Here is a 24877-nt window from a genome sequence, read left to right on the forward strand (position 1 = left end):
TATATATATATTATATTATATATATATATATATATATATATATACGGTTCTCTATAGAACTGATTTTTCGCCCCCTGGCGCCTCTGAAAACCTCTACTCTAGGTTCTTATTTTGTAACTCCTGGTCCGTTTTTAAGACCAGGGAGTTCAAATTGCACCATAATCCTCTTTTTGTATTTTTTCCATTCTGTTTCACGGATCCACGAGGGGCCCAACAACCACCTTAAAAAACCCCAGTGGACAGAGGAAAGATGGCTGACTCGGGGTGGAATTATTTGGAAGAAGATCTTCCTGATCTTCAGAAGAGACTAAAACGTGAATTGAATCAACTACTAACAAGTATGGGAAAAACGTCCCCCAAAGAAACACTACCGGGGTCCTGGAACATAACGACTCGAGATGGGACCCATGACTATATCCATGGAATTGATGTGAACATTACTACTTTGATCAAGGACTACGTACACAATGAATTAGATTGGTATTTCCTTTCTACTTATCTAGCCCTGGAGATTATACCACGAGGCCTACGTATTCCCCTCAAACCAACCTTTCCCGAGGATACCGCATTTAAGAACCACTGGTTATCCATTAGTGATAACTGTTCCAGGGATTATATGAAAACTCTGATCCACAAACGCAGACAGGTTTGCTCAAACCTGGCCATGAAATTACAGGGATATATATCCTCATTTAAGAAAAATAATCAGTCAGGTCCTCCAATGACCAAAAAACGGAGAATGTTTAGAATTTTTGAATACAATGAAGTTGCAAATAAGTGTTCAAAACTCCATAGGGACCTGTTAGACTATGACAGACAAGAGATAAGAATTTGGGATAGAAAATATAGACCCCCTATTCAAAGAATGGGTCCATCACTCAATAACAGAAGATCGGACAATCTATATTGTAGTACTGAGGGGATCCTAGATAAACTTAATAGAGGGAGAACCTTTTATAACAGTAGTAACAACCATCCCCCATCCCAATTTCCAAAGAGAATAGAACCTTTCAAAAAAAGGAATAAAACGTTGATTACCCATCCCTCTTTCCTTCCATCCACCTCAGGGGATCCCCCTAGGGTCACTACGTATGCAGGGATTGTGACAAAAAATCTATTGCCCACTAATAGGAAAAATATCCCAAAACCCTTCCTGGGATTTCTCCAGGACCCCCCCAAAAGCCTCCACTTTAACATCGATAGAAGGAGGATCGTTAATAAATACCACATCAGGGGACCTGAATGTATCTGTCTATGGTACCCCACTAGGTAACCTAAGACCACAAAAATCACATTTACCATCCCCACCAACACGATCCCCAGCCACTGAACCACAGATGGAAGTAATACACCCCATTCCTTCATCCACGCCACAGTCTATCCATTTGTCCACATCTATCGATATTTCTACACATTCAGTATCTATAAGTAGTCCTGACAATTTTTTGGCATTACCACCTAGTCTCGGAGAAAGTCCTTTTTTAGACCGGATCTCGCCAACAGCAGTAAGAGTCCAGAGTCCAAAAATTCCTCTACGAAAAACCTGGGAAGCAGCACAGCTCCTAAGTCCATTATTAACACATACCGATTCAAACATGACGAATACCCATCAGAACCTTCGGTCAATGAAGATAACACAATTTTACTCACCTGTGATGACCACCCGAAAAAGACCCATTTCCGGTCAAGAGGATGTAGAGGTGGAAAATGCAGAAACACCAGTAAAAAAGAAATCAAGAGCCAGAAACAGGGAGAGCAGCCCCACGTAACCAAGTCACCACCTTTAAGTCATCCAGAAAGATCCAAAGGCATATTTAACCTATCCAAATACATCTTACGAAGTAATGAGATAGCATTATTAACCACCTCCTGACCGCTGTACGCGTATATGCGTCCGGGAGGTGGTTGCTTTATTCCTCCTGGACGCATATACGCGTCTTCTCGCGAGACGCGAGATTTCCTGTGAACGCGCGCGCACAGGCGCGCGCGTTCACAGGAACGGAAGGTAAGCGAGTGGATCTCCAGCCTGCCAGCGGCGATCGCTCGCTGGCAGGCTGGAGATCCGAATTTTTTAACCCCTAACAGGTATATTAGACGCTGTTTTCATAACAGCGTCTAATATACCTCCTACCTGGTCCTCTGGTGGTCCCTTTTGTTAGGATCGACCACCAGAGGACTCAGGTAGGTCAGTACAGTCCCACCAAACACCACACTACACTACACTACACCCCCCCCGTCACTTATTAACCCCTTATAAACCCCTGATCACCCATGATCACCCCATATAAACTCCCTGATCACCCCCCTGTCATTGATCACCGCCCTGTCATTGATCACCCCCCTGTCAGGCTCCGTTCAGACGTCCGTATGATTTTTACGGATCCACGCATACATGGATCGGATCCGCAAAAAGCATACGGACGTCTGAATGGAGCCTTACAGGGGGGTGATCAATGACAGGCGGGTGATCACCCATATACACTCCCTGATCACCCCCTGTCATTGATCACCCCCCTGTCATTGATCACCCCCCTGTAAGGCTCCATTCAGACGTCCGCATGATTTTTACGGATCCGATCCATGTATCCATGGATCCGTAAAAATCATGCGGACGTCTGAATGGAGCCTTACAGGGGGGGTGATCAGTGACAGGGGGGTGATCACCCTGATTACCCTGATCACCCCCTGTCATTGATAACCCCCCTGTAAGGCTCCATTCAGACGTCCGCATGCGTTCTGTGGATCCGATCCATGTATCCATGGATCCGTAAAAAATCATGCGGATGTCTGAATGGAGCCTTACAGGGGGGGTGATCAGTGACAGGGGGGTGATCACCCTGATTACCCTGATCACCCCCTGTCATTGATAACCCCCCTGTAAGGCTCCATTCAGACGTCCGCATGCGTTCTGTGGATCCGATCCATGTATCCATGGATCCGTAAAAAATCATGCGGATGTCTGAATGGAGCCTTACAGGGGGGGTGATCAGTGACAGGGGGGTGATCACCCTGATCATCCCCTGTCATTGATAACCCCCCTGTAAGGCTCCATTCAGACGTCCGCATGCGTTTTGTGGATCCGATCCATGTATCCATGGATCCGTAAAAAATCATGCGGACGTCTGAATGGAGCCTTACAGGGGGGGTGATCAGTGACAGGGGGGTGATCACCCTGATTACCCTGATCACCCCCTGTCATTGATAACCCCCCTGTAAGGCTCCATTCAGACGTCCGCATGCGTTCTGTGGATCCGATCCATGTATCCATGGATCCATAAAAAATCATGCGGATGTCTGAATGGAGCCTTACAGGGGGGGTGATCAGTGACAGGGGGGTGATCACCCTGATTACCCTGATCACCCCCTGTCATTGATAACCCCCCTGTAAGGCTCCATTCAGACGTCCGCATGCGTTCTGTGGATCCGATCCATGTATCCATGGATCCATAAAAAATCATGCGGATGTCTGAATGGAGCCTTACAGGGGGGGTGATCAGTGACAGGGGGGTGATCACCCTGATTACCCTGATCACCCCCCTGTCATTGATCACCCCCCTGTCATTGATCACCCCCCCTGTAAGGCTCCATTCAGACATTTTTTTTGGCATAAGTTAGCGGACATTTTTTGTTTGTTTTTGTTTTTGTTTTTTCTTACAAAGTCTCATATTCCACTAACTTGTGTCAAAAAATAAAATCTCACATGGACGCACCATACCCCTCACGGAATCCAAATGCGTAAACATTTTTAGACATTTATATTCCAGACTTCTTCTCACGCTTTAGGGCCCCTAAAAAGCCAGGGCAGTATAAATACCCCACATGTGACCCCATTTCGGAAAGAAGACACCCCAAGGTATTCCGTGAGGGGCATATTGAGTCCATGAAAGATTGAAATTTTTGTCCTAAGTTAGCGGAAAGTGAGACTTTGTGAGAAAAAAACAAAAAAAAATCAATATCCGCTAACTTATGCAAAAAAAAAAAAATTCTAGGAACTCGCCATGCCCCTCATTGAATACCTTGGGGTGTCTTCTTTCCAAAGTGGGGTCACATGTGGGGTATTTATACTGCCCTGGCTTTTTAGGGGCCCGAAAGTGTGAGAAGAAGTCTGGGATCCAAATGTCTAAAAATGCCCTCCTAGAAGGAATTTGGGCCCCTTTGCGCATCTAGGCTGCAAAAAAGTGTCACACATCTGGTATCGCCGTACTCAGGAGAAGTTGGGGAATGTGTTTTGGGGTGTCATTTTACATATACCCATGCTGGGTGAGATAAATATCTTGGTCAAATGCCAACTTTGTATAAAAAAATGGGAAAAGTTGTCTTTTGCCAAGATATTTCTCTCACCCAGCATGGGTATATGTAAAATGACACCGCAAAACACATTGCCCAACTTCTCCTGAGTACGGCGATACCACATGTGTGACACTTTTTTGATGCCAAGGTGGGCAAAGGGGCACATATTCCAAAGTGCACCTTTCGGATTTCACTGGTCATTTTTTACAGATTTTGATTGCAAAGTACTTCTCACACATATGGGCCCCTAAATTGCCAGGGCAGTATAACTACGCCACAAGTGACCCCATTTTGGAAAGAAGACACCCCAAGGTATTCCGTGAGTGGCATGGCGAGTTCCTAGAATTTTTTATTTTTTGTCGCAAGTTAGTGGAATATGAGACTTTGTAAGGAAAAAAGAGAAAAAAAAAAAAAATCATCATTTTCCGCTAACTTGTGACAAAAAATAAAAAATTCTAGGAACTCGCCATGCCCCTCACGGAATACCTTGGGGTGTCTTCTTTCCAAAATGGGGTCACTTGTGGCGTAGTTATACTGCCCTGGCAATTTAGGGGCCCAAATGTGTGAGAAGTACCTTGCAATCAAAATGTGTAAAAAATGGCCTGCAAAATCTGAAAGGTGCACTTTGGAATATGTGCCCCTTTGCCCACCTTGGCTGCAAAAAAGTGTCACACATCTGGTATCTCCGTACTCAGGAGAAGTTGGGGAATGTGTTTTGGGGGGTCATTTTACATATAACCATGCTGGATGAGAGAAATATCTTGGCAAAAGACAACTTTTCCCATTTTTTTATACAAAGTTGGCATTTGACCAAGATATTTTTCTCACCCAGCATGGGTATATGTAAAATGACACCCCAAAACACATTCCCCAACTTCTCCTGAGTACGGCGATACCAGATGTGTCACACTTTTTTGCTGCCAAGGTGGGCAAAGGGGCGCATATTCCAAAGTGCACCTTTTGGATTTCACCGGTCATTTTTTACAGATTTTGATTGCAAAGTTCTTCTCACGCATTTGGGCCCCTAAATTGCCAGGGCAGTATAACTACCCCACAAGTGACCCCATTTTGGAAAGAAGACACCCCAATGTATTCTGTGAGGGGCATGGTGAGTTCCTAGAATTTTTTATTTTTTGTCGCAAGTTAGTGGAATATGAGACTTTGTAAGAAAAAAATAAAATAAAAAATCATCATCATTTTCCGCTAACTTGTGACAAAAAATAAAAAGTTCTATGAACTCACTATGCCCATCAGCGAATACCTTAGGGTGTCTACTTTCCGAAATGGGGTCATTTGTGGGGTTTTTCTACTGTCTGGGCATTGTAGAACCTCAGGGAACATGACAAGTGCTCAGAAAGTCAGAGCTGTTTCAAAAAGCGGAAATTCACATTTTTGTACCATAGTTTGTAAATGCTATAACTTTTACCCAAACCATTTTTTTTTTGCCCAAACATTTTTTTTTTATCAAAGACATGTAGAACAATAAATTTGGCGAAAAATTTATATATGGATGTCGTTTTTTTTGCAAAATTTTACAGCTGAAAGTGAAAAATGTCATTTTTTTTGCAAAAAAATCGTTACATTTTGATTAATAACAAAAAAAGTAAAAATGCCAGCAGCAATGAAATACCACCAAATGAAAGCTCTATTAGTGAGAAGAAAAAGAGGTAAAATTCATTTGTATGGTAAGTTGCATGACCGAGCGATAAACGGTGAAAGTAGTGTAGTGCCGAAGTGTAAAAAGTGCTCTGGTCATGAAGGGGGTTTCACCTAGCGGGGCTGAAGTGGTTAAGTAGAGGTCTCTCTTTTTGTCCGACAGATACAATAGATCCTTTTGAATTTTTTGTTGATTTAAATCAATTTATGAAAAAACTTACTCTCAAAAGGCACTTTGCAGGTAAGATCCATGCACAAACTAGAGTGGAGGATTCGACAGAATCTTCCTCCCAAAGTTGTCCACCCATTCCATGCGATCTTAAGGGAAAATCCTCTTTTTACCCCCTACAAAGCAGGGGAGCACATATAGAATGCTTTTATAATATAGTACTAGAGGAATTAAAGACTGCACTCACTGAACGAAAAGGAGACAGTAAAAAAGGTCCTTGTGATCTATATTCAGATATATCCCGAAAAAATCTAGATTCAAATGAACAGAAAGCACTAAAAAGTCTTAAGGCCAATAAAGAAATTGTTATAAAGAGTGCGGATAAAGGAGGAGGGGTGGTTGTTATGGATTCTGACAATTATCTAACAGAATCCCTAAGAATCCTATCAGATTCTTAATATTACAAACCACTGAAAGAAGATCCGACAAAACCCTTTAAGAAATCTTTATTTGATTTAATAGACTTAGGATACTCCGGGGGAACCATTGACAAAAAACTAAGATCTTTTTTAAAAACTGCACATCCGTCAATATCGAGGTTTTATTTTCTACCCAAAATCCATAAGAATCTTCAAAACCCACCCGGGAGACCCATTATTTCGGGAGTGGGATGTCTGACAGCTAATCTTTCTGCTTATGTAGATAGCTATTTACAGAAACATGTACCCCTGCTTCCATCGTATATAAGAGATACCTCACATCTTATAGATTCTCTTGAATCTTTTCAGTGGGAAGAGAATTATGTCTGGGTCACTCTTGATGTCTCAGCCTTGTATAGTAATATTCAACATACTTTAGGTCTGGCTGCCATCTCCCAGACCCTATTTCAAGACTCTTGCATGCCAGATCACCAAAAAGAATTTCTCCTTAGATCAATTGAATTTATACTTCAACACAACTATTTCACATTCAATGATAAATTTTATATTCAAACACAGGGGACAGCGATGGGCACTAAGTTTGCCCCATCCTATGCAAACCTTTTCATGGGAGTGTTCGAACAGAAATTCGGCTTGCTGACACATCCACAAATCAGGTTTTATCGTCGATTTATAGATGACATCATCTTCATCTGGCAGGGTGACAGTGATGACTTAACTCAATTCATTGAACATATCAACTCCAACTCCTGGAATCTTTCTTTTACTATGGAACAAAATCCAGTGGAGGTGGTGTTTCTAGATCTACACCTTAGTGTTAAAAATAAAAAAATCATCAGTAAAACCCACTTCAAAAGTGTAGATGCCAATAGTTTTCTTGACTATAGAAGCTGTCACCATTCCAAATGGAAGCGCAACATCCCATATAGTCAAATGAAAAGGATCAGGAGGAACTGCACAGATGATCGAACTATGAAGACCCAAGTTAGGGAATTAAAGGAAAAATTTAAAGAAAAAGGCTACCCGAAAAAACTACTAATGAACTCTAGTAAGAGAATTTATCAAATGTCACAAAAGGAGAGTCTCAAATCCAAACCCAAATTCTCCACATCGGAAAAAACAAAAAGTAATGATAAGTTTCAAGGTTCAGGTTTAATTACTCGTTACAACTCACAACATTCTCTAATTAGGCAGACCCTAGTAAAAAATTGGCCAATCTTACTAAAAGACCCCATATTGGGTAAACTGATTCCCCCGAAACCCATTCTTATATTCAGAAGGGCGAAAACCCTGAAGAATTTATTAGCACCCTCTTGCCCAAAAATAGAGAAAAGCCTTTCCAAATGTAAAGAAACTATTCAAAAAATGCCAAAAATATCTTTGGGAAATTTTAAATGCAACAATATAAGATGCAAATGCTGCAATATGTTGACAGACGGTAAAAAAGAAATAACTATTCCTTCCAACAATGAAGTCTTTAACATCAAACAAAGGTTAGATTGTGGATCAACCAATGTCATCTATCTCTTACGCTGCCCTTGCAATCTTTTCTATGTAGGACGCACTATCCAATCAGCACGCGAAAGGATGAATGAACACCGGTCCAACATTACAAGGAAGGTCACAACTCATAGTATATCCAGACATTTTGCGTTGTTCCATGGGGGAGATCCATCAGGCCTAACAGTCACACTATTAGAAAAAGACATGAAGTCCTACCAGTCTCTATGTCGCAGGGAGATGTACTGGATTTTTTGTCTTAACACTTTAACACCATATGGTTTAAATGAATCCCTTGAATATGTGAACTATTGAAAACAACATCAGGAAGACTATAAATGTCTGGTTTCATGGATTCTACATATAACAAAACCTCCCTTGCTCTATATAGTTCTTATGTCTGTGTTATACATTGAGACACATTGCATATATAGATAGAAATCCACTATAGTGTTCACTCACGTGATAAGTATCAACACCATTATCACACCTTATTACTCAAACCTTCATTTAATCTTTAGCCCCTAGGTATAGTATTTCCCTACAGCAGGATCCTGCACTTCATACATCCAATGGACAACTATGAGTATTTTTCCACCGAATTATTATTTATTATTTATTATTATTTATTACTATATATTTTTTATTATTTCATTCTATTAATGATAATCCCCTTTTCTTCCACCCAATTATTCTATTATTCATCCTACCAATGATATATCCCTTCTAAAAGTAGATTCTACGTCATACAATTGCCTGGATGTTGCGTTCCAGGGTGAAACGCATCTTGTGTGGGTCCTTCCGCCACACAGCCATCGGCCTCTCCTCCTCTCCTGCAACCGGAAGAAGATGGCGGTGCGTTCCACAGTGGAACGCATCGCAACTGGAGATGGTGCCGACGCACCACAACGTGAGAATATCGGTGAGCCATCGGGTTCAATTGGGGGTGGCTCGTCCCTCGCTCCCCCCTTCTTCTCCCACAAGAAATACGTCTATTCTTACATAAACCTCCCCATTTTTAGTCCCCATAGGAAGAAACCGGAAGTAAATGGCGGTGCGTTCCACAGTGGAACGCATCGCGAATAGCAATATCCAATCCTTCCCTTTAAAATATTGTTTTTGGATTCAAAACAACAGAACTAGGGACTATTATAGTTTTGTGGATTGGATGTTTATTGAATAACTCCAGGGGAGGATCGGATTTGATCCATGCAGACAGGAAGTGGGAGGTCCTAGAGACCATGAATGTAACACATGTGCAAACCATAAATACTTCACTGGTAGTGAAGTGTCTCCCATCGACTCCTGACTGGTCTCAGAGCCTGCCAAATCACTCCTGAAGGTATGGAACAACCTGATCTTTTTTTGGACTTAGGATTATGAAATTATACATAGTTTTACTTTAGGCCTCCTTCATTTGGACCCTATGTATTTGCATTTTGGTCGGATAGTATATGTGTACTCATTACTATATATTTGTTGTGTTTTATTTCTCTGAAAAGGTCCCATTTTTTCTTTCCTTTATTTATCCTATTGCAAATATGTGTTTATATACTTTGGATAGACTTGAAGTATATTGTATATCATATATATTTATATACGTATTTTTATGATTCGTTTTAGGTATTTAATGAAGAATTTTAGGAAAAACACTTTTTTAGTTATGTGCATATGGTTACACATACTTATACACATTTTTATTTATATATGTACTCTAGAAAAAATCTTCATGATATTTGTCATTCTATACTTTATTCTATTTTAGTTTATATATATATATATATATATATATATATATATATATACATTCTTTTTCTTTTTTGTTGTAACCAAAACTGTGAAGTGAGTGGATTTGATTTTAATTCTAATCTTAATTTTAGCATTTTATAATTCTCAATATCACCACTTTAAAGCTGAGGTGTTTTTTCTAAAACTCTGAGCTCTCTTAATAGACCTAGGTGAAGGTCTTTCTCTATATCTTAAACACTGATAAGTATCTTTATCAGGACTAATGACTGAGAGATTTGGCGCCTGGTACGTGTTTCACACTTTTTCTCCACGGGTGTAAAAGGGCTTCTTTTTCTTTGTCCTCTCTACATCGCCTATATCTCTCTAAACGTGGGCAAGGGCAATCCTTGACCCTCTGAAGCACTTGAGCTGCCTATCTTGTTCTATAGCTGTGGACGAGCATAACTCCTATACACACATATATATATTATATATATATTATATATATATATATATATACGGTTCTCTATAGAACTGATTTTTCGCCCCCTGGCGCCTCTGAAAACCTCTACTTTAGGTACTTATTTTGTAACTCCTGGTCCGTTTTTAATACCAGGGAGTTCAAATTGCACCATAATCCTCTTTTTGTATTTTTTCCATTCTGCATTCTCATTCTGCCAGCTACAAAAATCCATAAAAGGTATGGTATCTCATGATAGGTGGTGAGTTGCAGATGATAAACTGATCTGCACCTACATTGCAGTGGCCAAAAAGTAAAAACAAGAAAAGGCATAGCTCCGTCGGTGGCCGCTTCTTAACCCAAAGTTGCGACAGCGGGTATAGATCGGTACTCTTGGAGTTTATATGACCATACCGTCAGAAACAGATAAGAAGGCTTTTGTGTTCTGGGCCTGCTAATAGACGCTGGACAGTATTCCATTTTGCACACAAGCTTCATTTTTTCCTCAAACAAATCTTTCCATTAACTGACACCTTTGTTTGACACACACAAAAACACACCCTTACCTGTTGATTGGCACCCATACCTGTTGATGTGCATGGATCCACACCTGACTGAAGAATGAAGAAACATGGCTGCTGCCAGGAAGGAAAACAGCAATGGTCCATTGTGATGTCATCATCCATGGATGCTGAAGGGTTCCGTTGTGACACGCTCAGTGTTCCATCTATTGAAATTTTCATGGAGGCTGCCATATTGATTTTCTGGAGGCAGCCATTTTGTTTTGCAGTTAAACAATGCTGTCATTTCAATGGATAAGAAATGCTGGGAAGGGTTAGGATTGTAGCCACAGTAGTCAGCATGGATGTATTCTAGTCTCTGAGCACTATTGTTTAGAGCTGCAATGAAATTCTTGGTGAGAACCTGCTTTTGGATTCCTGGAGCAGGTAGAGCAATTGCAGAGGTGCTAAGTACATTTCATAATAGCACAGAACTTTGATTGGATAACAGGCACATTCTCATTCTGCCAGCTACAAAAATCCATAAAAGGTATGGTATCTCATGATAGGTGGTGAGTTGCAGATGATAAACTGATCTGCACCTACATTGCAGTGGCCAAAAAGTAAAAACAAGAAAAGGCATAGCTCCGTCGGTGGCCGCTTCTTAACCCAAAGTTGCGACAGCGGGTATAGATCGGTACTCTTGGAGTTTATATGACCATACCGTCAGAAACAGATAAGAAGGCTTTTGTGTTCTGGGCCTGCTAATAGATGCTGGACAGTATTCCATTTTGCACACAAGCTTCATTTTTTCCTCAAACAAATCTTTCCATTAACTGACACCTTTGTTTGACACACACAAAAACACACCCTTACCTGTTGATTGGCACCCATACCTGTTGATGTGCATGGATCCACACCTGACTGAAGAATGAAGAAACATGGCTGCTGCCAGGAAGGAAAACAGCAAGGGTCCATTGTGATGTCATCATCCATGAATGCTGAAGGGTTCCGTTGTGACACGCTCAGTGTTCCATCTATTGAAATTTTCATGGAGGCTGCCATATTGATTTTCTGGAGGCAGCCATTTTGTTTTGCAGTTAAACAGTGCTGTCATTTCAATGGATAAGAAATGCTGGGAAGGGTTAGGATTGCAGCCACAGTAGTCAGCATGGATGTATTCTAGTCTCTGAGCACTTTTGTTTAGAGCTACAATGAAATTCTGGGTTGGAACCTGCTTTTGGATTCCTGGAGCAGGTAGAGCAATTGCAGAGGTGCTAAGTACATTCCATAATACTACAGAACTTTGATTGGATAACAGGTGCATTCTCTTTCTGCCAGCTACAAAAATCCATAAAATGTATTGTATTTCATGATAGGTGGTTAGTTGCAGACGATAAATTGATCTGCACCTACATTGAAGAGGCCAAAAAGCAAAAACCTTAAAAGGCATAGCTCCGTCGGTGGCCGCTTCTTTCCTCCAAGTTGCGACAGAGGGTATAGATCGGTACTCTTGGAGTTTATATGACCATACCGTCAGGAACAGATAAGAAGGCATTTGCGTTCTGGGCCTGCTAATAGATGCTGGACAGTATTCCATTTTGCACAGTAGCTCCATTTTTTCCTCAAACAAATCTTTCCAATAACTGACACCTTTGTTTGACACACACAAAAACGCACCCTTACCTGTTGATTGGCACCCATACCTGTTGATGTGCCTGGATCCACACCTGACTGAAGAATGAAGAAACATGGCTGCTGCCAGAAAGGAAAACAGCAAGGGTCCATTGTGATGTCATCATCCATGGATGCTGAAGGGTGCCATTGTGACATGCTCAGTGTTCCATCTATTGAAATTTTCTGGAGGCAGCCATTTTGTTTTGCAGTTAAACAGAGCTGTCATTTCAATGGATAAGAAATGCTGGGAAGGGTTGGATTGCAGCCACAGTAGTCAGCATGGATGTATTCTAGTCTCTGAGCACTATTGTTTAGAGCTACATTGAAATTCTGGGTGAGAACCTGCTTTTGGATTCCTGGAGCAGGTAGAGCAATTACAGAGGTGCTAAGTACATTCCATAATAGCACAGAACTTTGATTGGATAACAGGCACATTCTCATTCTGCCAGCTACAAAAATCCATAAAAGTTATGGTATCTCATGATAGGTGGTGAGTTGCAGATGATAAACTGATCTGCACCAAATTGCAGTTGCAAAAAAGTAAAAACAAGAAAAGGCATAGCTCCGTCGGTGGCCGCTTCTTTCCCCCAAGTTGCGACAGCAGGTATAGATCGGTACTCTTGGAGTTCATATGACCATACCGTCAGAAACAGATAAGAAGGCTTTTGTGTTCTGGGCCTGCTAATAGACGCTGGACAGTATTCCATTTTGCACAGAAGCTCCATTTTTTCCTCAAACAAATCTTTCCATTACCTGACACCTTTGTTTGACACACACAAAAACGCACCCTTACCTATTGATTGGCACCCATACCTGTTGATGTGCATGGATCCACACCTGACTGAAGAATGAAGAAACATGGCTGCTGCCAGGAAGGAAAACAGCAAGGGTCCATTGTGATGTCATCATCCATGGATGCTGAAGGGTTCCGTTGTGACACGCTCAGTGTTCCATCTATTGAAATTTTCATGGAGGCTGCCATATTGATTTTCTGGAGGCAGCCATTTTGTTTTGCAGTTAAACAGTGCTGTCATTTCAATGGATAAGAAATGCTGGGAAGGGTTAGGATTGCAGCCACAGTAGTCAGCATGGATGTATTCTAGTCTCTGAGCACTATTGTTTAGAGCTACAATGAAATTCTGGGTTGGAACCTGCTTTTGGATTCCTGGAGCAGGTAGAGCAATTGCAGAGGTGCTAAGTACATTCCATAATACTACAGAACTTTGATTGGATAACAGGTGCATTCTCTTTCTGCCAGCTACAAAAATCCATAAAATGTATTGTATTTCATGATAGGTGGTTAGTTGCAGACGATAAATTGATCTGCACCTACATTGAAGAGGCCAAAAAGCAAAAACCTTAAAAGGCATAGCTCCGTCGGTGGCCGCTTCTTTCCTCCAAGTTGCGACAGAGGGTATAGATCGGTACTCTTGGAGTTTATATGACCATACCGTCAGGAACAGATAAGAAGGCATTTGCGTTCTGGGCTTGCTAATAGATGCTGGACAGTATTCCATTTTGCACAGTAGCTCCATTTTTTCCTCAAACAAATCTTTCCAATAACTGACACCTTTGTTTGACACACACAAAAACGCACCCTTACCTGTTGATTGGCACCCATACCTGTTGATGTGCCTGGATCCACACCTGACTGAAGAATGAAGAAACATGGCTGCTGCCAGAAAGGAAAACAGCAAGGGTCCATTGTGATGTCATCATCCATGGATGCTGAAGGGTGCCATTGTGACATGCTCAGTGTTCCATCTATTGAAATTTTCTGGAGGCAGCCATTTTGTTTTGCAGTTAAACAGAGCTGTCATTTCAATGGATAAGAAATGCTGGGAAGGGTTGGATTGCAGCCACAGTAGTCAGCATGGATGTATTCTAGTCTCTGAGCACTATTGTTTAGAGCTACATTGAAATTCTGGGTGAGAACCTGCTTTTGGATTCCTGGAGCAGGTAGAGCAATTACAGAGGTGCTAAGTACATTCCATAATAGCACAGAACTTTGATTGGATAACAGGCACATTCTCATTCTGCCAGCTACAAAAATCCATAAAAGTTATGGTATCTCATGATAGGTGGTGAGTTGCAGATGATAAACTGATCTGCACCAAATTGCAGTTGCAAAAAAGTAAAAACAAGAAAAGGCATAGCTCCGTCGGTGGCCGCTTCTTTCCCCCAAGTTGCGACAGCAGGTATAGATCGGTACTCTTGGAGTTCATATGACCATACCGTCAGAAACAGATAAGAAGGCTTTTGTGTTCTGGGCCTGCTAATAGACGCTGGACAGTAGTCCATTTTGCACAGAAGCTCCATTTTTTCCTCAAACAAATCTTTCCATTACCTGACACCTTTGTTTGACACACACAAAAACGCACCCTTACCTGTTGATTGGCACCCATACCTGTTGATGTGCATGGATCCACACCTGACTGAAGAATGAAGAAACATGGCTGCTGCCAGGAAGGAAAACAGCAAGGGTCCATTGTGATGTCATCATCCATGGATGCTGAAGGGTTCCGTTGTGACACGCTCAGTGTTCCATCTACTGAAATTTTCATGGAGGCTGCCATATTGATTTTCTTGAGGCAGCCATTTTGTTTTGCAGTTAAACAGTGCTGTCATTTCAATGGATAAGAAATGCTGGGAAGGGTTAGCATTGCAGCCACAGTAGTCAGCATGGATGTATTCTAGTTTCTGAGCACTATTGTTTAGAGCTGCAATGAAATTCTGGGAGAGAACCTGCTTTTGGATTCCTGGAGCAGGTAGAGCAATTGCAGAGGTGCTAAGTACATTCCATAATAGCACAGAACTTTGATTGGATAACAGGCACATTCTCATTCTGCCAGCTACAAAAATCCATAAAAGGTATGGTATCTCATGATAGGTGGTGAGTTGCAGATGATAAACTGATCTGCACCTACATTGCAGTGGCCAAAAAGTAAAAACAAGAAAAAGCATAGCTCAGTCGGTGGCCGCTTCTTAACCCAAAGTTGCGACAGAGGGTATAGATCGGTACTCTTGAAGTTTATATGAGCATACCGTCAGAAACAGATAAGAAGGCTTTTGTGTTCTGGGCCTGCTAATAGATGCTGGACAGTATTCCATTTTGCACACAAGCTCCATTTTTTCCTCAAACAAATCTTTCCATTAACTGACACCTTTGTTTGACACACACAAAAACGCAACCTTACCTGTTGATTGGCACCCATACCTGTTGATGTGCCTGGATCCACACCTGACTGAAGAATGAAGAAACATGGCTGCTGCCAGAAAGGAAAACAGCAAGGGTCCATTGTGATGTCATCATCCATGGATGCTGAAGGGTGCCATTGTGACACGCTCAGTGTTCCATCTATTGAAATTTTCATGGAGGCTGCCATATTGATTTTCTGGAGGCAGCCATTTTGTTTTGCAGTTAAACAGTGCTGTCATTTCAATGGATAAGATATGCAGGGAAGGGTTAGGATTGCAGCCACAGCAGTCAGCATGGATGTATTCTAGTCTCTGAGCACTATTGTTTAGAGCTACATTGAAATTCTGGGTGAGAACCTGATTTTGGATTCCAGGAGCAGGTAGAGCAATTGCAGAGGTGCTAAGTACATTCCATAATAGCACAGAACTTTGATTGGATAACAGGTGCATTCAAATTCTGCCAGCTACAAAAATCCATAAAAGGTATGGTATCTCATGATAGGTGGTGAGTTGCAGATGATAAACTGATCTGCACCTACATTGCAGTGGCCAAAAAGTAAAAACAAGAAAAAGCATAGCTCCGTCGGTAGCCGCTTCTTAACCCAAAGTTGCGACAGAGGGTATAGATCGGTACTCTTGGAGTTTATATGAGCATACCGTCAGAAACAGATAATAAGGCTTTTGTGTTCTGGACCTGCTAATAAACGCTGGACAGTATTCTATTTTGCACACAAGCTCCATTTTTTCCTCAAACAAATCTTTCCATTAACTGACACCTTTGTTTGACACACACAAAAACGCACCCTTACCTGTTGATTGGCACCCATACCTGTTGATGTGCATGGATCCACACCTGACTGAAGAATGAAGAAACATGGCTGCTGCCAGGAACGAAAAAAGCAAGGGTCCATTGTGATGTCATCATCCATGGATGCTGAAGGGTTCCATTGTGACACGCTCAGTGTTCCATCTATTGAAATTTTCATGGAGGCTGCCATATTGATTTTCTGGAGGCAGCCATTTTGTTTTGCAGTTAAACAGAGCTTGCAGTACAATGGATAAGAAATGCTGTGAAGGGTTAGGATTGCAGCCACAGTAGTCAGCATGGACGAATTCTAGTCTCTGAAAACAATTGCTTATAGCTACAATGAAATTCTGGGTTGGAACCTGCTTTTGGATTCCTGGAGCAGGTAGAGCAATTGCAGAGGTGCTAAGTACATTCCATAATAGCACAGAACTTTGATTGGATAACAGGCACATTCTCATTCTGCCAGCTACAAAAATCCATAAAAGGTATGGTATCTCATGATAGGTGGTGAGTTGCAGATGATAAACTGATCTGCACCTACATTGCAGTGTTCAAAAATTAAAAACAAGAAAAGGCATAGCTCCGTCGGTGGCCGCTTCTTAACCCAAAGTTGCGACAGAGGGTATAGATCGCTACTCTTGGAGTTTATATGACCATACCGTCAGAAACAGATAAGAAGGCTTTTGTGTTCTGGGCCTGCTAATAGACGCTGGACAGTATTCCATTTTGCACACAAGCTCCATTTTTTCCTCAAACAAATCTTTCCATTACCTGACACCTTTGTTTGACACACACAAAAACGCACCCTTACCTGTTGATTGGCACCCATACCTGTTGATGTGCATGCATCCACACCTGACTGAAGAATGAAGAAACATGGCTGCTGCCAGGAACGAAAAAAGCAAGGGTCCATTGTGATGTCATCATCCATGGATGCTGAAGGGTTCCGTTGTGACACGCTCAGTGTTCCATCTATTGAAATTTTCATGGAGGCTGCCATATTGATTTTCTGGAGGCAGCCATTTTGTTTTGCAGTTAAACAGAGCTTGCAGTACAATGGATACGAAATGCTGTAAAGGGTTAGGATTGCTGCCACAGTAGTCAGCATTGACGAATTCTAGTCTCTGAAAACAATTGCTTATAGCTACAATGAAAATCTGGGTTGGAACCTGCTTTTGGATTCCTGGAGCAGGTAGAGCAATTGCAGAGGTGCTAAGTACATTCCATAATAGCACAGAACTTTGATTGGATAACAGGCACATTCTCATTCTGCCAGCTACAAAAATCCATTAAAGGTATGGTTTCTCATGATAGGTGGTGAGTTGCAGATGATAAACTGATCTGCACCTACATTGCAGTGGCCAAAAAGTAAAAACAAGAAAAGGCATAGCTCCGTCGGTGGCCGCTTCTTAACTCAAAGTTGCGACAGAGGGTATAGATCGGTACTCTTGGAGTTCATATGACCATAATGTTAGAAACAGATAAGAAGGCTTTTGTGTTCTGGGCCTGCTAATAGACGCTGGACAGTATTCCATTTTGCACACAAGCTCCATTTTTTCCTCAAACAAATCTTTCCAATAACTGACACCTTTGTTTGACACACACAAAAACGCACCCTTACCTGTTGATTGGCACCCATACCTGTTGATGTGCATGGATCCACACCTGACTGAAGAATGAAGAAACATGGCTTCTGCCAGAAAGGAAAACAGCAAGGGTCCATTGTGATTTCATCATCCATGGATGCTGAAGGGTGCCATTGTGATACGCTCAGTGTTCCATCTATTGAAATTTTCATGGAGGCTGCCATATTGATTTTCTGGAGGCAGCCATTTTGTTTTGCAGTTAAACAGAGCTTGCAGTACAATGGAAAAGAAATGCTGTGAAGGGTTAGGATTGCAGCCACAGTAGTCAGCATTGACGAATTCTAGTCTCCGAAAACAATTGCTTATAGCTACAATGAAATTCTGGTTTGGAACCTGCTTTTGGATTCCTGGAGCAGGTAGAGCAATTGCAGAGGTGCTAAGTACATTCCATGATAGCACAGAACTTTGATTGGATAACAGGCACATTCTCATTCTGCCAGCTACAAAAATCCATTAAAGGTATGGTTTCTCATGATAGGTGGTGAGTTGCAGATGATAAACTGATCTGCACCTACATTGCAGTGGCCAAAAAGTAAAAACAAGAAAAGGCATAGCTCCGTCGGTGGCCGCTTCTTAACCCAAAGTTGCGACAGAGGGTATAGATCGTACTCTTGGAGTTTATATGACCATACCGTCAGGAACAGATAAGAAGGCTTTTGTGTTCTGGGCCTGCTAATAGACGCTGGACAGTATTCCATTTTGCACAGTAGCTCCATTTTTTCCTCAAACAAATCTTTCCATTAACTGACACCTTTGTTTGACACACACAAAAACGCACCCTTACCTGTTGATTGGCACCCATACCTGTTGATGTGCCTGGATCCACACCTGACTGAAGAATGAAGAAACATGGCTGCTGCCATAAAGGAAAACAGCAAGGGTCCATTGTGATGTCATCATCCATGGATGCTGAAGGGTTCCGTTGTGACACGCTCAGTGTTCCATCTATTGAAATTTTCATGGAGGCTGCCATATTGATTTTCTGAAGGCAGCCATTTTGTTTTGCAGTTAAACAGTGCTGTCATTTCAATAGATAAGAATTGCTGGGAAGGGTTAGGATTGCAGCCACAGTAGTCAGCATGGACGAATTCTAGTCTCTGAAAACAATTGCTTATAGCTACAATGAAATTCTGGGTTGGAACCTGCTTTTGGATTCCTGGAGCAGGTAGAGCAATTGCAGAGGTTCTAAGTACATTCCATAATACTACAGAACTTTGATTGGATAACAGGTGCATTCTCATTCTGCCAGCTACAAAAATCTATAAAATGTATTGTATTTCATGATAGGTGGTTAGTTGCAGACGATAAAATGATCTGCACCTACATTGCAGTGGCCAAAAAGCAAAAACTTTAAAAGGCATAGCTACGTCGGTGGCCGCTTGTTAACCCAAAGTTGCGACAGACGGTATAGATCGGTACTCTTGGAGTTTATCTGACCATACCGTCAGAAAGAGATAAGAAGGCTTTTGTGTTCTGGGCCTGCTAATAGACGCTGGACAGTATTCCATTTTGCACAGAAGCTCCATTTTTTTCTCAAACAAATCTTTCCATTAACTGACACCTTTGTTTGACACACACAAAAACGCACCCTTACCTGTTGATTGGCACCCATACCTGTTGATGTGCATGGATCCACACCTGACTGAAGAATGAAGAAACATGGCTGCTGCCAGAAAGGAAAACAGCAAGGGTCCATTGTGATATCGTCATCCATGGATGCTGAATGGTGCCATTGTGACACGCACATTGTTCCATCTATTGAAAATTTCATGGAGGCTGCCATATTGATTTTCTGGAGGCAGCCATTTTGTTTTGCAGTTAAACAATGCTGTCATTTCAATGGATAAGAAATGCTGGGAAGGGTTGGGATTGCAGCCACAGTAGTCAGCATGGATGTATTCTAGTCTCTGAGCACTATTGTTTAGAGCTACAATGAAATTCTGGGTGAGAACCTGCTTTTGGATTAATGGAGCAGGTAGAGCAATTGCAGAGGTGCTAAGTACATTCCATAATAGCACAGAACTTTGATTGGATAACAGGCACATTCTCATTATGCCAGCTACAAAAATCCATAAAAGGTATGGTATCTCATTATAGGTGGTGAGTTGCAGATGATAAACTGATCTGCACCTACATTGCAATGGCCAAAAAGTAAAAACCAATAAAGGCATAGCTCCGTCGGTGCCCGCTTCTTTCCCCCAAGTTGCGACACAGGGTATAGATCGGTACTCTTGGAGTTTATATGACCATACCATCAATAATAGATAAGAAGGCTTTTGTGTTCTGGGCCTGCTAATAGACGCTGGACAGTATTCCATTTTGCACACAAGCTCCATTTTTTCCTCAAACAAATCTTTCCATTAACTGACAACTTTGTTTGACACACACAAAAACGCACCCTTACCTGTTGATTGGCACCCATACCTGTTGATGTGCATGGATCCAAACCTGACTGAAGAATGAAGAAACATGGCTGCTGCCAGAAAGGAATACAGCAATGGTCCATTGTGATGTCATCATCCATGGATGCTGAAGGGTTCCGTTGTGACACGCTCAGTGTTCCATCTTTTGAAATTTTCATGGAGGCTGCCATATTGATTTTCTGAAGGCAGCCATTTTGTTTTGCAGTTAAACAGTGCTGTCATTTCAATGGATAAGAAATGCTGGGAAGGGTTAGGATTGCAGCCACAGTAGTCAGCATGGATGTATTCTAGTCTCTGAGCACTTTTGTTTAGAGCTACAATGAAATTCTGGGTGAGAACCTGCTTTTGGATTCCTGGAGCAGGTAGAGCAATTTCAGAGGTGCTAAGTACATTCCATAATACCACAGAACTTTGATTGGATAACAGGTGCATTCTCATTCTGCCAGCTACAAAAATCCATAAAATGTATGGTATTTCATGATAGGTGTTGAGTTGCAGACGATAAATTGATCTGCACCTACATTGCAGAGGCCAAAAAGCAAAAACCTTAAAAGGCATAGCTACGTCGGTGGCCGCTTGCTAACCCAAAGTTGCGACAGAGGGTATAGATCGGTACTCTTGGAGTTTATCTGACCATACCGTCAAAAAAAGACAAGAAGGCTTTTGTGTTCTGGGCCTGCTAAGAGACGCTGGACAGTATTCCATTTTGCACAGAAGCTCCATTTTTTCCTCAAACAAATCATTCCATTAACTGACACCTTTGTTTGACACACACAAAAACGCACCCTTACCTGTTGATTGGCACCCATACCTGTTGATGTGCATGGATCCACACCTGACTGAAGAATGAAGAAACATGGCTGCTGCTAGAAAGGAAAACAGCAAGGGTCCATTGTGATGTCATCATCCATGGATGCTGAAGGGTGCCATTGTGACTCGTTCAGTGTTCCATCTATTGAAATTTTCATGGAGGCTGCCATATTGATTTTCTGGAGGCAGCCATTTTGTTTTGCAGTTAAACAGAGCTTGCAGTACAATGGATAAGAAATGCTGTGAAGGGTTAGGATTGCAGCCACAGTAGTCAGCATGGATGAATTCTAGTCTCTGAAAACAATTGCTTATAGCTACAATGAAATTCTGGGTTGGAACCTGCTTTTGGATTCCTGGAGCAGGTAGAGCAATTGCAGAGGTGCTAAGTACATTCCATAATACCACAGAACTTTGATTGGATAACAGGCACATTCTCATTCTGCCAGCTACAAAAATCCATAAAATGTATTGTATTTCATGATAGGTGGTTAGTTGCAGACGATAAATTGATCTGCACCTACATTGCAGAGGCCAAAAAGTAAAAACCTTAAAAGGCATAGCTCCGTCGGTGGCCGCTTCTTTCCTCCAAGTTTCGACAGAGGGTATAGATCGGTACTCTTGGAGTTTATATGACTATACCGTCAGGAACAGATAAGAAGGCTTTTGTGTTCTGGGCCTGCTAATAGACGCTGGACAGTATTCCATTTTGCACAGTAGCTCCATTTTTTCCTCAAACAAATCTTTCCATTAACTGACACCTTTGTTTGACACACACAAAAACGCACCCTTACCTGTTGATTGGCACCCATACCTGTTGATGTGCATGGATCCACACCTGACTGAAGAATGAAGAAACATGGCTGCTGCCATGAAGGAAAACAGCAAGGGTCCATTGTGATGTCATCATCCATGGATTCTGAAGGGTTCCGTTGTGACACGCTCAGTATTCCATCTATTGAAATTTTCATGGAGGCTGCATATTGATTTTCTAGAGGCAGCCATTTTGTTTTGCAGTTAAACAGAGCTTGCAGTACAATGGATAAGAAATGCTGTGAAGGGTTAGGATTGCAGCCACAGTAGTCAGCATGGACGAATTCTAGTCTCTGAAAACAATTGCTTATAGCTAGGGATGAGCGAACTCGAACTGTATAGTTCGGGTTCGTACCGAATTTTGGGGTGTCCGTGACACGGACCCAAACCCGGACATTTTCGTAAAAGTCCGGGTTCGGGTTCGGTGTTCGTCGCTTTCTTGGCGCTTTTGTGACGCTTTCTTGGCGCTTTTTGAAAGGCTGCAAAGCAGCCAATCAACAGGCGTCATACTACTTGCCCCAAGAGGCCGTCACAGCCTTGCCTACTATTTGCATGGCTGTGATTGGCCAGAGCACCATGTGACCCAGCCTCTATTTAAGCTGGAGTCACATAGCGCCGCCCATCACTCTGCTCTGATTAGCGTAGGGAGAGGTTGCGGCTGCGACAGTAGGGCGAGATTAGGCAGATTAACTCCTCCAAAGGACTTTATTAATCGATCGATCTGCAGCTGTGCATCATTGAGCTGCTGAAATTCAATTGCTCACTGTTTTTAGGCTGCCCAGACCGTTTGTCAGTCACTTTTTTCTGGGTTGATCGGCGGCCATTTTGTGTCTTGTGCGGTGCTGCGACCAAGTGCATCCAAGCTGCGACCAAGTGCATTTAACCCTCAATGGTGTGGTTGTTTTTTGGCTAAAGCCTACATCAGGGTGAAGCTGTCACACCAAGTGCATTTAACCAGCAATAGTCTGTTTATTTTTTGGCCATATACTACATCAGGGGCAAGCTGCGCCTGTCACCAAGTGCATTTAACCCTCAATGGTGTGGTTGTTTTTTGGCTAAAGCCTACATCAGGGTGAAGCTGTCACACCAAGTGCATTTAACCAGCAATAGTCTGTTAATTTTTTGGCCATATACTAAATCAGGGGCAAGCTGCGCCCGTCACCACGTGCATTTAACCCTCAGTAGTGTGGTTGGTCAAGCTGTCACACCAAGTGCATTTAACCAGCAATAGTCTGTTCATTTTTTGGCCATATACTACATCAGGGGCAAGCTGCGCCCGTCACCAAGTGCATTTAACCCTCAGTAGTGTGGTTGGTCAAGCTGTCACACCAAGTGCATTTAACCAGCAATAATCTGTTCATTTTTTGGCCATATACTACATCAGGGGCAAGCTGCGCCTGTCACCAAGTGCATTTAACCCTCAATGGTGTGGTTGTTTTTTGGCTAAAGCCTACATCAGGGTGAAGCTGTCACACCAAGTGCATTTAACCAGCAATAGTCTGTTCATTTTTTGGCCATATACTACATCAGGGGCAAGCTGCGCCCGTCACCAAGTGCATTTAACCCTCAGTAGTGTGGTTGGTCAAGCTGTCACACCAAGTGCATTTAACCAGCAATAGTGTGGTTATTTTTTGGCCATATCCCAGTCTAATTCTGTCACTAAATCCATACCGGTCACCCAGCGCCTAAATACTAGGCCTCAAATTTATATCCCGCTAAATCTGTCGTTACCTGTCACAACCAGACAGCTGAGAAGCTCTGACAGAGGCCTTTCAGAACCTCCTTCTTGAGTTTCTGTGTTGTGGTATTCAGCTCCTCCTCTCGTCAGCCTCTCTCAGCTGTCATGTGTTGGACTAATTGCTTCCCTTTAAATTCTTCCCCAGAAGGCTTTTCTGGGCGGCTTATACTACTTCCTGGAGTGTGTGTGCACGCTGACTCTGTCCTCCTGTTTCCTTCAAAGCTAAGTGTTGTACCATTATCTGTTATTATCTGTTTGCTGGATCCCAGGTGACCCTGACTCCCTCCGTATCTTGTGTAGGGAGCCGGTGGTCGTGTCCCCTCACTATTGTAGGGTGCTCAGGGCTTTATAGTCAAGGTTCGTGGATATGCAAACCTCCACCATTCGGATCTTTGCATAGGCTGAGCAGCCAGGGAAAGTGCCAGGTCTTCTGCAGGGGTCTCCCTTGGTTCCTTAGTTTTTGGATTCAGCGAGTCGTTTATACATGTTGCTTTGCCTTGTTTCCTGTACACCGTCCGTGACATTATAAGCCGCCATAACCGTCTCAAGCATGGATCCGGTTTCACTTTTGGCTGAACGCTTCCAGGGTCTTTCATTGGAGGTAGCTGATCTCCGTAAGACTTTTTCTCAGCTTCAAGTGACCGGTTCAGCTTGCGTTCATGGAGTTTGTTCTGAGCCTAAGATCTCGCTCCCGGATACGTTCTCCGGGGGTAGTGAGAATTTTGTGCGTTTTAGAGAGGCTTGCAAACTCCATTTTCGCCTTCTTCCCCACTCCTCTGGTGATGAGGAACAGAGGGTGGGGATCATTATATCGCTGCTCAGAGGTAACGCTCAGTCCTGGGCCTTTTCGCTGCCGGAGGGGGCACGGCCTCTCCGTTCAGTGGATGAATTATTTTTAGCCCTGGGTCAGATATATGATGATCCGGATCGTATTGCTCTGGCTGAGTCTAAACTACGTCTATTATGCCAGGGTAAACAATCCGCAGAAATATACTGCTCAGAATTTCGGAGATGGGCAGTTGAT

The sequence above is a fragment of the Bufo gargarizans genome, chromosome 6 (assembly GCF_014858855.1).
Source record: "Bufo gargarizans isolate SCDJY-AF-19 chromosome 6, ASM1485885v1, whole genome shotgun sequence".
Classification (NCBI taxonomy): domain Eukaryota; kingdom Metazoa; phylum Chordata; class Amphibia; order Anura; family Bufonidae; genus Bufo; species Bufo gargarizans.